Source organism: Pelodiscus sinensis, chromosome 3 (assembly GCF_052426305.1).
Source record: "Pelodiscus sinensis isolate ZL-2025 chromosome 3, ASM5242630v1, whole genome shotgun sequence".
In the NCBI taxonomy this organism is placed as follows: Eukaryota; Metazoa; Chordata; order Testudines; family Trionychidae; genus Pelodiscus; species Pelodiscus sinensis.
The window spans coordinates 101689513-101700135 of NC_143054.1; the positions used below are offsets into that span (position 1 = coordinate 101689513).

General features: G+C 49.4%; 1 long non-coding RNA gene across 1 annotated transcript in view; it reads left to right on the plus strand.

The window, feature by feature from the left end:
• Nucleotides 1-6689, plus strand: part of LOC102443371 (uncharacterized) — a 39005-nt gene extending 32316 nt beyond the window's left edge. The window contains exon 4 of the long non-coding RNA XR_331306.5: nucleotides 1296-6689. This is a non-coding gene — a long non-coding RNA (uncharacterized LOC102443371). The remainder of the gene's footprint in view (nucleotides 1-1295) is intronic.
• The last annotated feature ends 3934 nt before the right edge of the window (nucleotides 6690-10623 follow it).

Here is a 10623-nt window from a genome sequence, read left to right on the forward strand (position 1 = left end):
TGGACCCCCCCAGCAGACCAGGGACACCCGAGCAAAGCCGCCCAGGCGGCGGGAGTCCCGCTGCCTGGGCGGCTTTGCTCATTTGCCCCGGAGCAAAGTCGCTCAGGCAGCGGGACTCCCGCCGCCTGGGCGGCTTTGCTCCTGTCCCCCTGGTCTGCTGGGGGGGTCCAGCGGCTTTGCTGGACCCCCCCAGCAGACCAGGGAGACCGGGAGAAGCTTTTCTCATCCCGGAGGACACGGGTGGCAGGGAGACGGGGAGCAAAGCCTTGGAGCACGCCCGCAGCGGGACAGCCCGGGCGTGCTTGGGCTGTCCCGCTGCGGGAGTGCTCCAAGACTTTGCTCCTGTCCCCCTGGTCTGCTGGGGGGGGGAGCAGCTAGTGCCCCCCCCAGCAGACCAGGCTTTTCTTGCCTACCCCTGGGGTAGAGCAGCTGGGGGCTGCCGGGTTGGTCCCGCAGCGCCGCTCCGGACCAACCCGGCAGCACCCCAGCTGCTCTGCCCCAGGCGTTCTGATTCAGCTGCTGCTGGTCACTTTCAGCAGCGGCTGAATCAGGACGCCTGAGGCAGAGCAGCTGGGGTGCTGCTGGGTTGCTCCAGTAGCGCCGAGGAGCCGCGCTACTGGAGCAACCCAGCAGCACCCCAGCTGCTCTTCCCCAGGCGTCCCCAAGTCAGCCGCTGCTGAAACTGACCAGCGGCTGACTACAGGAAGCCCGAGGCAGAGTTGCTCTGCCCCAGGCTTCCTGGAATCAGCCGCTGATCAGTTTCAGCAGCAGCTGACTTGGGGACGCCTGGGTTTCTTAAGTTGAATCTGTATGTAAGTCAGAACTGGCATCCAGATTCAGCTGCAGTTGAAACTGATCAGTTTCAGCAGCGGCTGACGCCAGTTCCGACTTACATACAGATTCAACTTAAGAACAAACCTACAGTCCCTATCTTGTACGTAACCCGGGGACTGCCTGTAATTATCCCAGGCACATCCTAACACTTTTAAATGTTTTCAAACAAATAAACCAAGCAACTAACCAACCACCCAACCAACCAGCATAGCAGATGTGCTGAGAGATTAGGAGTGAAAGGGTTAATTCTTGCTTTTGGAACATAAAGAGATGAAAATTCAGTTTTAGCCCTCAGGCCTTTATCAAGATGAGTGCAGAACAGAGCCTTGACTCTTTGATAGAGGCCTTAGAGTTGGGGTTCTCTTTTGTCTCTGTTGCAAAAATAGTTACAGCTGCATTTAAATTTGACATGACATGAAACATTATACATATATATTGTTAAGCCCTTTTTGTCTCAACAGCTGTGCATTTAGGGCTCACAACTGGACTGCTGCAGTGCACAGCCCTGCTGAATGGAAAAGAAAGGCACTGATTCTGGAAGACTGGAGCAACTTGGAGCATTGGATCCTGGTTTGTAAGATAGACAATAGTACATTTTGTTTTGATCGCAAATTTTTTTTTCTTCTTCATTCTTTGAAATAAGCTTTGCCGAGCCCTCCTTCTAAACAGTTATCTGTATATATCGGACAATAAGAAGATGAGCATGTACCCAGGCTCCAACCTTGTGAGGACTTAGCATACATCTACACCTCAAGGGAAGGTGTAATTGTAATGTGTGTAGCGGTGTTCCCTCTCATTTCTTCCATATATGTGTGGAACAAATTTTGTTATGTGCACCAAAGTATGCATGGATATGCACCACCAGTAGAAACACATGCTGCTGGCTCTGGGAACTGTGGACACTTTGCTAATCAGCTGAGCGGCATTTGAACCTCTCCTGGGTGGCCGCCCGAGTGCTCACCTTACAGAAAACACTGGTGTATGAGTCCTAGCTAGTGTGGGTAACACTCATGGGTGAAAGCATGGCAGCAGAGATCATAGAAGTGGGTGCAGATAGCAATTGTAATAAAGATGTGGCAAGACGGATTTAGGTTCTAGATATCAACCATAGTATGTACTTGCTAGATGAAAGTTAATAAAGGCTTGCTTTCATGTACTGCAGTCACAACTTAAATTGCTGTGTAGATTTACCCATATGCCCATGATCAGGGCTCACCAAGTGACAGCGAACCCTGCTCGCCGGCCGTGCGGTTCTGCGGTCTGCGCATGCGCAGACCGGGCTGCGCCAGCTTTGCAACTTGTAATCTACTCGCCACGGGTGAGTAGATGACATAATTTGTTGAGCCCTGCCCATGATGTTAAAAAGATTACTTGCAGAGGGTAAAATTAATCATCTGTAAATTACTGCAGTATCGGGGCTCTGGTGAACTATGAGCCAAAATAGAGGAAGAGAGGGGGGCACATTTAAAAATTGTCATTGATATTCAGGTTTTAGTGTTTATTCTCTGGAAACTTTCAAGAATTTCTTCAGTTCAGGGTTGAAAATCCAAACTGGTAGATTATTAGTAAACTGAAATCTGATTGGGTTTTTACTGGGTGAGGTAAGATTTTGTATTGAGCCAACTTATTAGCCAAAAGCAAACTACACAGTTGAAACAACACCCTACTCTCACTACTGTCAGTGGATATTCTCCATCAGTGTATTAAAGCAGAGTAAAATGAAGGATAATGTCTAGCTCTCCCTCCCCCAAGGTAACTATCTTTTTGCAGAGATCTTCAAAAATGGTTGTTTTTTTTTAATTCAATTCTCTTCCTTTACTTGGAATGTCAGGTCCCCTTTGTTAATACACTGCAGCATCCTGGTTACTACTTGCAAAATTTAAATGGCAAATTATGAAGGAAAAAATTCTCTTGTGTGCTCCCGGATGACCCAATGTGCTATCCTAAGGGAAGGATTATCTGACTTTATCATTTGCTGGCTTTCTCTGCTCTCATCTTAGAACTCACAGTGCTGCTTTCTTTCCTACTCTTTTCATTCTTACAGTGATCCCTCACCCCAGTGACACGATGATGTAGACTATGTAAAGATATAGAAATGCCAAAAGGAGGAAGGAAGTTCTGGGAAGCTGTATAATTACTAATTTTGATATTGGGGAGGAGGGCAACCAAACTGTTTCCCATTTCCTATAGTTAAAGATTTGAGACTCAGTTCCTCCATTATTTTGTTTATTTTTAATGTATTTTAGTCTACATAGAGTATAATCTATTGCTTTTATTTCTATATCTTGGGCCAAATTCATATGTGGTATGGGCTAGGTAGATGAATATTAGACACTCTAAGTTTTATACCAAGTATAATAAGGGAATCAAAATTAAGTGACCAGGACATTGCATATTAAGAAGAAAAAATAACGTCTATATTGTGTAATGACCTGAATAGCCACCAAAAGATTTCAACAACTCATGGTACTCATACTGGTGAACTATGTATACCTGATTTTTGTGTGTACATGTATATATGGGTAATACTCTAAGTTAGATCGTGCATTTCTTAAGGCAGATACTCTGTTTTCTTATGTTTGCAAGTCACCAAACAAGTTGTCAAAGATCAATAAATAATTTACAAGTAGATGTCCCCTACTTCCCGTATAAGTTGCGTAATTACTGTGTGGATCTGCATATCTGAAGGCCATCTAAGAACAATTTTTTGAATAAATAATTGAGTGTCTTTTAATCTAGTGGTCTCCAAACTTTTTAAACCACTAGATCACTTTTTAAATTTAAATGCAATGTGGATCTGTGGGCAGAAGAGGAATTCCTCCACGACCCCTGGTCCTGTGGCTGGCTGACCAGAGACATCCATCCTAGACCCTGGAACAGATCCAGGCCAAGATTAAGGAGCTGCACCTGGACTACATCAGGGACACTGAGGGCAAGGGGGCAGGAGTCAACACCTGCCTCCACTATGACCGCTTGCATGCCATCCTGGGGGAGACAGTGGTCCAAGGGCCCTTGCTGGTGGTCAACACTGGACTGTGCACCTTGGTGGTCAGGCCGCCTGACCTGGAGGAGGAGGGTGACCTGACCACTAGTTCCAAGGGTGATGAAGTGGACTGCCCCATCACCCTCCACCTAGAGCCAGTGCCCAGCCTCTGGAATGTCCGAGGCCAGCGATGGATCCTCCGGTGAGTATTGTGCTTCTCACTCACAAGGGTTGGGGAGACAGATGCCTGGGGGGAGGGGAGGGAGCATCAGTCAGGCAGTTCGAGCTTCACACTGTGCAGCAGTACGCAGCATATGCAACCTCGTGCAGACTGACTGTGTGGCACATGTATGCAGCAGGCAGCTCTAGGACACGCTTGGGACCCTGCTGCTCACACATGTCCTGCCTGGGGGAGGGAAAGGGAAGCAGCCAAGCCCCAAGGGCGCAGGCCACACCGCACACATCCCGAAGGGTGCCGCACACAGACAGCACACGACCATGCCTTCCCATGTGACACAGCAGCTGCTCCTGTGAAAAGCTCAGCGAGCCAGCCCTGTGAGCGCGGCCCCCACAGAGTCCCTTGGCTGTTCCCAGCCCCTCTGCTGCCCCGAGGGAAGCCCCCTACTATGGCCATGCACTGCCCTGAGCTACTTGTCCAAGGGCTGGGGGGAGGAGGAGCAGGGAAGTGGGTAGCCAGGGCCTCTGGGCCACATAGTCTTGCTGCAGGGACAATACACTCCCCAGTAGGCCTGGCTGCAGCTCCGAGGAAATCAATGACAGTAGACTGAGAACCCAGACCTCGTCTGCCACACTTGCTCCCATGCAATGTGGGGATGTGTACTCAAACATGACTACAGCATCAATGGTGTATGCTCACAGACAGTGACAAGAGTAGAAGCCATGTGCTCTACCTTGGGGAGGGAGTGTACGCAGTGCAGGCAGATGGACACAGCATGCCAAGTGGCTAGGACACAGACAAAGGTCTTCATTCACAGTGATATCTCCCAAGGGTTGCAGCCCATGGAGGATCACTTCACTCCCCCAGGATTTTGAGCTAGTCTGCGTGATCACACACACAGGGGACTGATTGGGCCCAAGCAACAGTTGTGGTGTAGTGTAACGTGAGGCTCATGGAGGAGGGACTCAGGGACACTGTGGGCAGGGCTGACTGCATCACCGTTTTCTGTGTTCTGTGCTCCTGGGACCAGTCAGGAGCAAGGGACCCTTCAGCTCTACGGCGGAGGCACCGACAACCCCGGCACCAGTCCGGTGGGCCAGGCAGCGCGACCAGCTCCTCCAGCATCACGTCCAGGCCGTAGAGTGGATGGACAACACGGTTAGCAGCAAGCTGCGGGCTGACATGGAGTGGTGGCAGCAGAAATGGGGCCAGTTCCTCCAGCGCTGCGACTGCATGTGAAACACCATCTCCATCCTCACATCTCTCATCGGACATGCTGTGCACTATGGCATGGCCTTGCCCCACACTGCTGCTCTCCCTGCTGTGCCCATGCCCCCTCCTGCCACCCCTCCTGCTGCACCCCGTCCTGTCCACCTCCCCATGATGCCTGCCCCAACCCGGCCTGAAGGGCGCCAAAGCCTCTGCACCCACAAAGGCACAGGCAGGAGCTGCTCCTCCCAGCAATAACTCCCCCTCCCAGTTGAAAGCCCCCTCCCACTGCCCACTCTTCTTCCCTATTGTAAATAAAAATACAGTTTATTCTTGGTTAAACAAAAAACTGTTTTGTGTTTATTGGGAGGTGAGGGAAGGGAAGGGTTGGGAATAGGAGATAGATGTGGATGCCAGACAGAAGCGACCCTAGTGTGGGGCCTGGGAGAACATCTCCTTGACGGCCTCTCGTAATCGTATCCCATCGTGGTGTGCCTGCCAGATGGCAGCTGTCCAGGGCTGCTTGAATGCCCAGCCCTCGCCTGCCATCCATCTCAGGACGAAGCCTCTCTCTTCTGCTCCACTATGTTGTGCAGCACACAACATACTGCGACAACCTCTGCGATGTTCGCTTGCTCATGTTGAGATGGGTGAGTAGACAATGGAATCTCGCCTTCAGCCGTCCAAAGGTGCACTCCACCTGGTTGCGGGCCTGGTTTAGGTTCTGGTTGAATGTTTCCCAGCTGGGGTCCATGTGTCCAGTGTACGGTCACATCAGCGATGGTGTGAGGGGGTAGGCTGCGCCCCCCACGATGCACAGTGGCATGCAGACATCCCCAACTGTCAATTCCTGCTGGGGGAAGAAAGTGCCTGTCTCCATCCTGCGAAACAGGCTGGTATTTCAGAGGATGTGGGCATCATGTGCCCTGCCTGACCACCCCACTTAGATGTCCATGAAGCAGCCATAGTAGTCCATGAGGGCTTGGAGCACCATCAAAAAGTACCCCTTCTGATTGATGAAGTGGGCCATTCGATGCTCTGGTGCCCAGATGGGTATGTGGGTCCCATCCATGGCTCCCCTGCAGTTGGGGAACCCCAGGGCAGTGAAGCCAGCCACAATTGCGTCCATGTCCCACAGGCGGATGACCCTCTTGAGCAGAATGTCGTTGATGGCTCAGACAACCTGCAGAAAGGCACAGACAAACACAGGGAACACACAGAATGAGGCAGGGTGGGTGCATGAGCTCTTGGGGGGTGCCTGCTCCCTGTGATGCCCTCTCCCCCCCAAACATGCCAGAGCCCTCTCGCCCCAGAGCCCCCCTCCCATACCAACAGGCCTATGTGAGGGAGGGACGGCACAAGCCCCTGGGTGATGGGGTTTCCCCCACCCCTCCATCCCTCTCCTGGCTGGAGTCTTCCCTTCCCCTGCCCCCCCCCCCCGAGGGCCGTACCTGCATCAAGATGGCTGTGGACCTGCCCACCCCGAACTGGTGTGCCACCGAGCAGTAGCTGTTTGAGGTGGCCAGCTTCCACAGGGCACTGGTGACTCTCTTGTTGATGGGGATGGCGGGCCGCAGCTGGGTGTTGTGTCTGAGGAGCACAGGGATGAGTCAGTCACACAGCTCCACGAACGTCTGCTTCTGCATCCTGAAATTATGGAGCCACTGCTGGTCATCCCATTGCTCCAGGACCAGCTGGTCCCACCAGTCGGAACTGGTTTTGAGTCTCCAGTATCGCCTCTCCACAGTCGGGTAGGATGCCATAGCAAAGCCGCCGCATTCAGGGAGAGGGAGTCCAAAGTGAGCTCTGCATCGAGCTCGTGCAGGAGTAGTAAGGCAGCGTAGAGTAGCAGCTGCACACACTCCAAAATGGCCGTGTGGGGCCAGAACAGCCACAGGGCCATCCTTGGCTCCATGGCACAGCAAGCAGAAGGCAAAAGTCCCCAAAAGCACTAGGTCACAAGCTGTGGTGCCCAATGAGGCAGAGAGCAACCACAACAGACACTGCTACAGCTCTCAGTCCCTACCAGAGGTCCCAAAGCATGCAGCAGCAGAGAAACGGCTGTCCAGGGAGATCCCTTTAAGCACATGTCTCAGAGGAGCTCCAGCCCCTGCCCCCGGAAGGTCCTGGTGCTCTTTTGCCCTGTCTGAAATGGCTGGGGGGGTGGGGGGAGTCTTTGTGCAAGAGTTTCCTGCTAGTGTAGATGCTCTCTTGCACAAAAGTGCTTCACTTTTGCGATGCGCTTTGACCAGTGTGGACACGCTCTTGCACAAGAACTTTTGCACAAGAACTCTTGCTCAAAATAGTTCTTGCACAAGAAGCAGGGATTTCCCTACACCCCGTATGTGGGTGTATATCCCCCCTGAATTTCCCCAACACCGCACCCCACTAGTTTTGTGAACTAGTTACATGCCAATTTAGTGATTGTTTGGAAATTTGTATTGAAATTGAAACATTAATACACACTTTAAAAGCATATACAGTGTATGATAAGAAATGTGTATCCGAAAAAGCATAATAAATTTGAAAAGTATGAACATAGACTAGCTTCCTTATACAGCTGGGCTGTGTCTACACTGGCACCACTTTCCGGAAAAGGGATGCTAATGAGACCAGTCGGAATTGCAAATGCCCCGAGGGATTTAAATATCCCCCGCGGCATTTGCATGAACATGGCTGTCGCTTTTTTCCGGCTCGGGGTTTTGCCGGAGAAAAGCTCCAGTCTAGACTGGATCTTGCGGAAAATAAGCCCTTTTCTGGAAGATCCCTTATTCCTTGAAAGTAGGAATAAGGGATCTTCCGGAAAAGGGCTTATTTTCCGCAAGATCCCGTCTAGACTGGCGCTTTTCTCCGGCAAAACCCCGAGCCGGAAAAAAGCGGCAGCCATGTTCATGCAAATGCCGCGGGGGATATTTAAATCCCCCACGGCATTTGCAATTTCGACTGGTCTCATTAGCATCCCTTTTCCGGAAAGGTGTGCCAATGTAGACACAGCACTGTTGTTTTTTATGACCATGTCAGTGCATTCATTTTGATGATGTTGGCCAACCTAATAACTTCAAATTATGATTTGTAAGCAAAGTCAAAATGAGCTCTCCCTGACAGCTAATGATGAGCTGGGGGCTGGGGGGAAAGGCTTCAGGACCAGATTGTATTTACATTCACATCTAATCTACCTAGGTATCCAGCAAACAGAGCTGTGTTGCCCAAGTGATAGATTTTGGGTGGGGCAAGTTACAAATCACTTGAATGCAGGGGGAGAGGGGGGGCGAGGGGAGGAATGAAATGTTGTTGTTCTTATTGTATGAGCAAAGGACAGTAGAACTGTACTTAACCTGTACTGATTGAGGGCATCAAGAAAGAGGGTAGGGATAGCTGTGTGTTTTGCTTGATGGTCTGTCTGAATCACAAGTACTATTTGACCTGCCCCTCTCCACTGTTTAAAGACAGAGCTGATTAGGCTTCATATATAGTCTTTTGTTTTGTTAAGTGAACACTACAGCTGAAATCACTGATAATCAGGTCTAAGTGCTTAGTCCTGCTGTGGAGACTGTGTTCCTGTGGGTACAGTGTTTTTGTGTAAGAGACAGCCCAGAGTGCACTAGCAGCAAGGTTCCCCCACTGGGAGCTCAGCTGAAATCACTGAGAGCTGGGTGGAACCTCAGGAGACCAACTCGCAGAGATCACAGTGGCAGGTAGCACCAGAAGGTGACGGTGCAGGGCCATTGGCAACAGAGTGATGGAGTGAACAGTGGCACAATGAACAACAGTGGCCAGAGCAAACACTGAGCAGCTGGAGGAACAAGCAAGGTGCCTTCTTGCCCCCCACCTGGGAGGTGTACTCACGTGAAAGCACCTCTGAACTCTGAGTCTCCACTGACCAAGGACAACATCGGTGAGTTGGATAAGGTGGAGGGAAAAATGAGGGACACGTTAAATAAACATTTGTTTGTTGGACTATATTTTAGTGACTTTGCTCCAGAATGTTAGATTTGTGACTGGGAATGGAAACTTATATAAATGTGTTTCCTAGTAGGCCAAGATTTTTAAAATGCATTATTTGCCAAGGTTAACATCTCCCATTGTTGGTATCTTGAGAGGTCATTATGTTGGGGAGTTTCTGTACTAAACATTTTTATTATTATAATTAATTTTTACATAAGAATGGTCATACTGGGTCAGACCAGTGGTCCATATAGCCCAGAATCCTGTCTTCCAACAGTGGTCAAGGCCACGTGCTTCATAGGGAATGAACAGAACAGGTAATCAAGTGATCCAGCCCCTGTTGCCCATTCCCAGCTTCTGGCAACAGGCTAGGGACACTCAGGGCATGGTATTACATCCCTCCCCATCCTGGCTAATAGCCACTGATGGACCTATTCTCCAGAAATGTATCTAGTGCTTTTTTCAAATCCTGTTATAGTTTTGGTCTTCACAGTATCCCCTGGCAAAGAATTCCATGGGTTGACTTTATGTTGAGTGAAGAAGTACTTCCTTTTGGTTTTTTTAAAAACATGCTGCCTATTAATTTCATTGGGTGACTGCTAGTTCTTGTGTTATGTGAAGGATTCAATAACTTTTCTTTATTCACTTTCTTCACACCAGTCAAGATTTTATAGACCCCCTATCATAATCCCCCTTTAGTCGTCTCTTTCCTAAGCTGAAAATTCCCAGACATCCTGTTTCATATCCCTAATCATTTTAGTTGTCCATTTCTGTACCTTTTGCAATTCCACAACAGCGACTTCTAGCGTCTACTCAACCTCTACGTACCTTTTACAGATGCCTGTCCTATAAAACACCAACAGTTGAGTGGAGTGAGGCACTATCAGCAATGGGGCTGCCATGTGTTCAGGACAGAATAGAGAATTTGAACACAGAGTGGAATATCATACGACGAATGAATGAAGATTTGACTTCAACTTCTTTTTTTATCATCACTAGTGTCTCGACCGGATCTTTGTGCTATGTCTTCTGGGATGAAAGAAGTAGGAATTCATCTCTTGCTACTCCCAGTCACAACAGCTACAGTTGAGCGTTCTTTTTCATCATTGAATAGAATTTTGTGTTCTGAAAGAAGTCACCTTCTGCCTGATCACATGAATGAACTAAAGAGCATATCAATTGAAGGAATGGAAGTACTGGACACACGAGAAGCCACCGAAGAAAAACGCATTGCATTCAAGAAGTTTATTAACAGAGCTGTGCAAAATTATAAGAAGAAACCAAGAAGGATGTAGACGTAGTGCTTCATAGAAGGCTTGAGTAGCCAACTTTAATTTGTGTGATTTTAAAACATGAGTTAAATCTAATAAAATGGTCATGAAACATTTTTCAGTTTTTACTGTGGTGCCATACAGCCCACCTTCACCCTCATGGTCTCACCCCCTCATCAGCCCTGACTCCCCCCTCCCCGTAA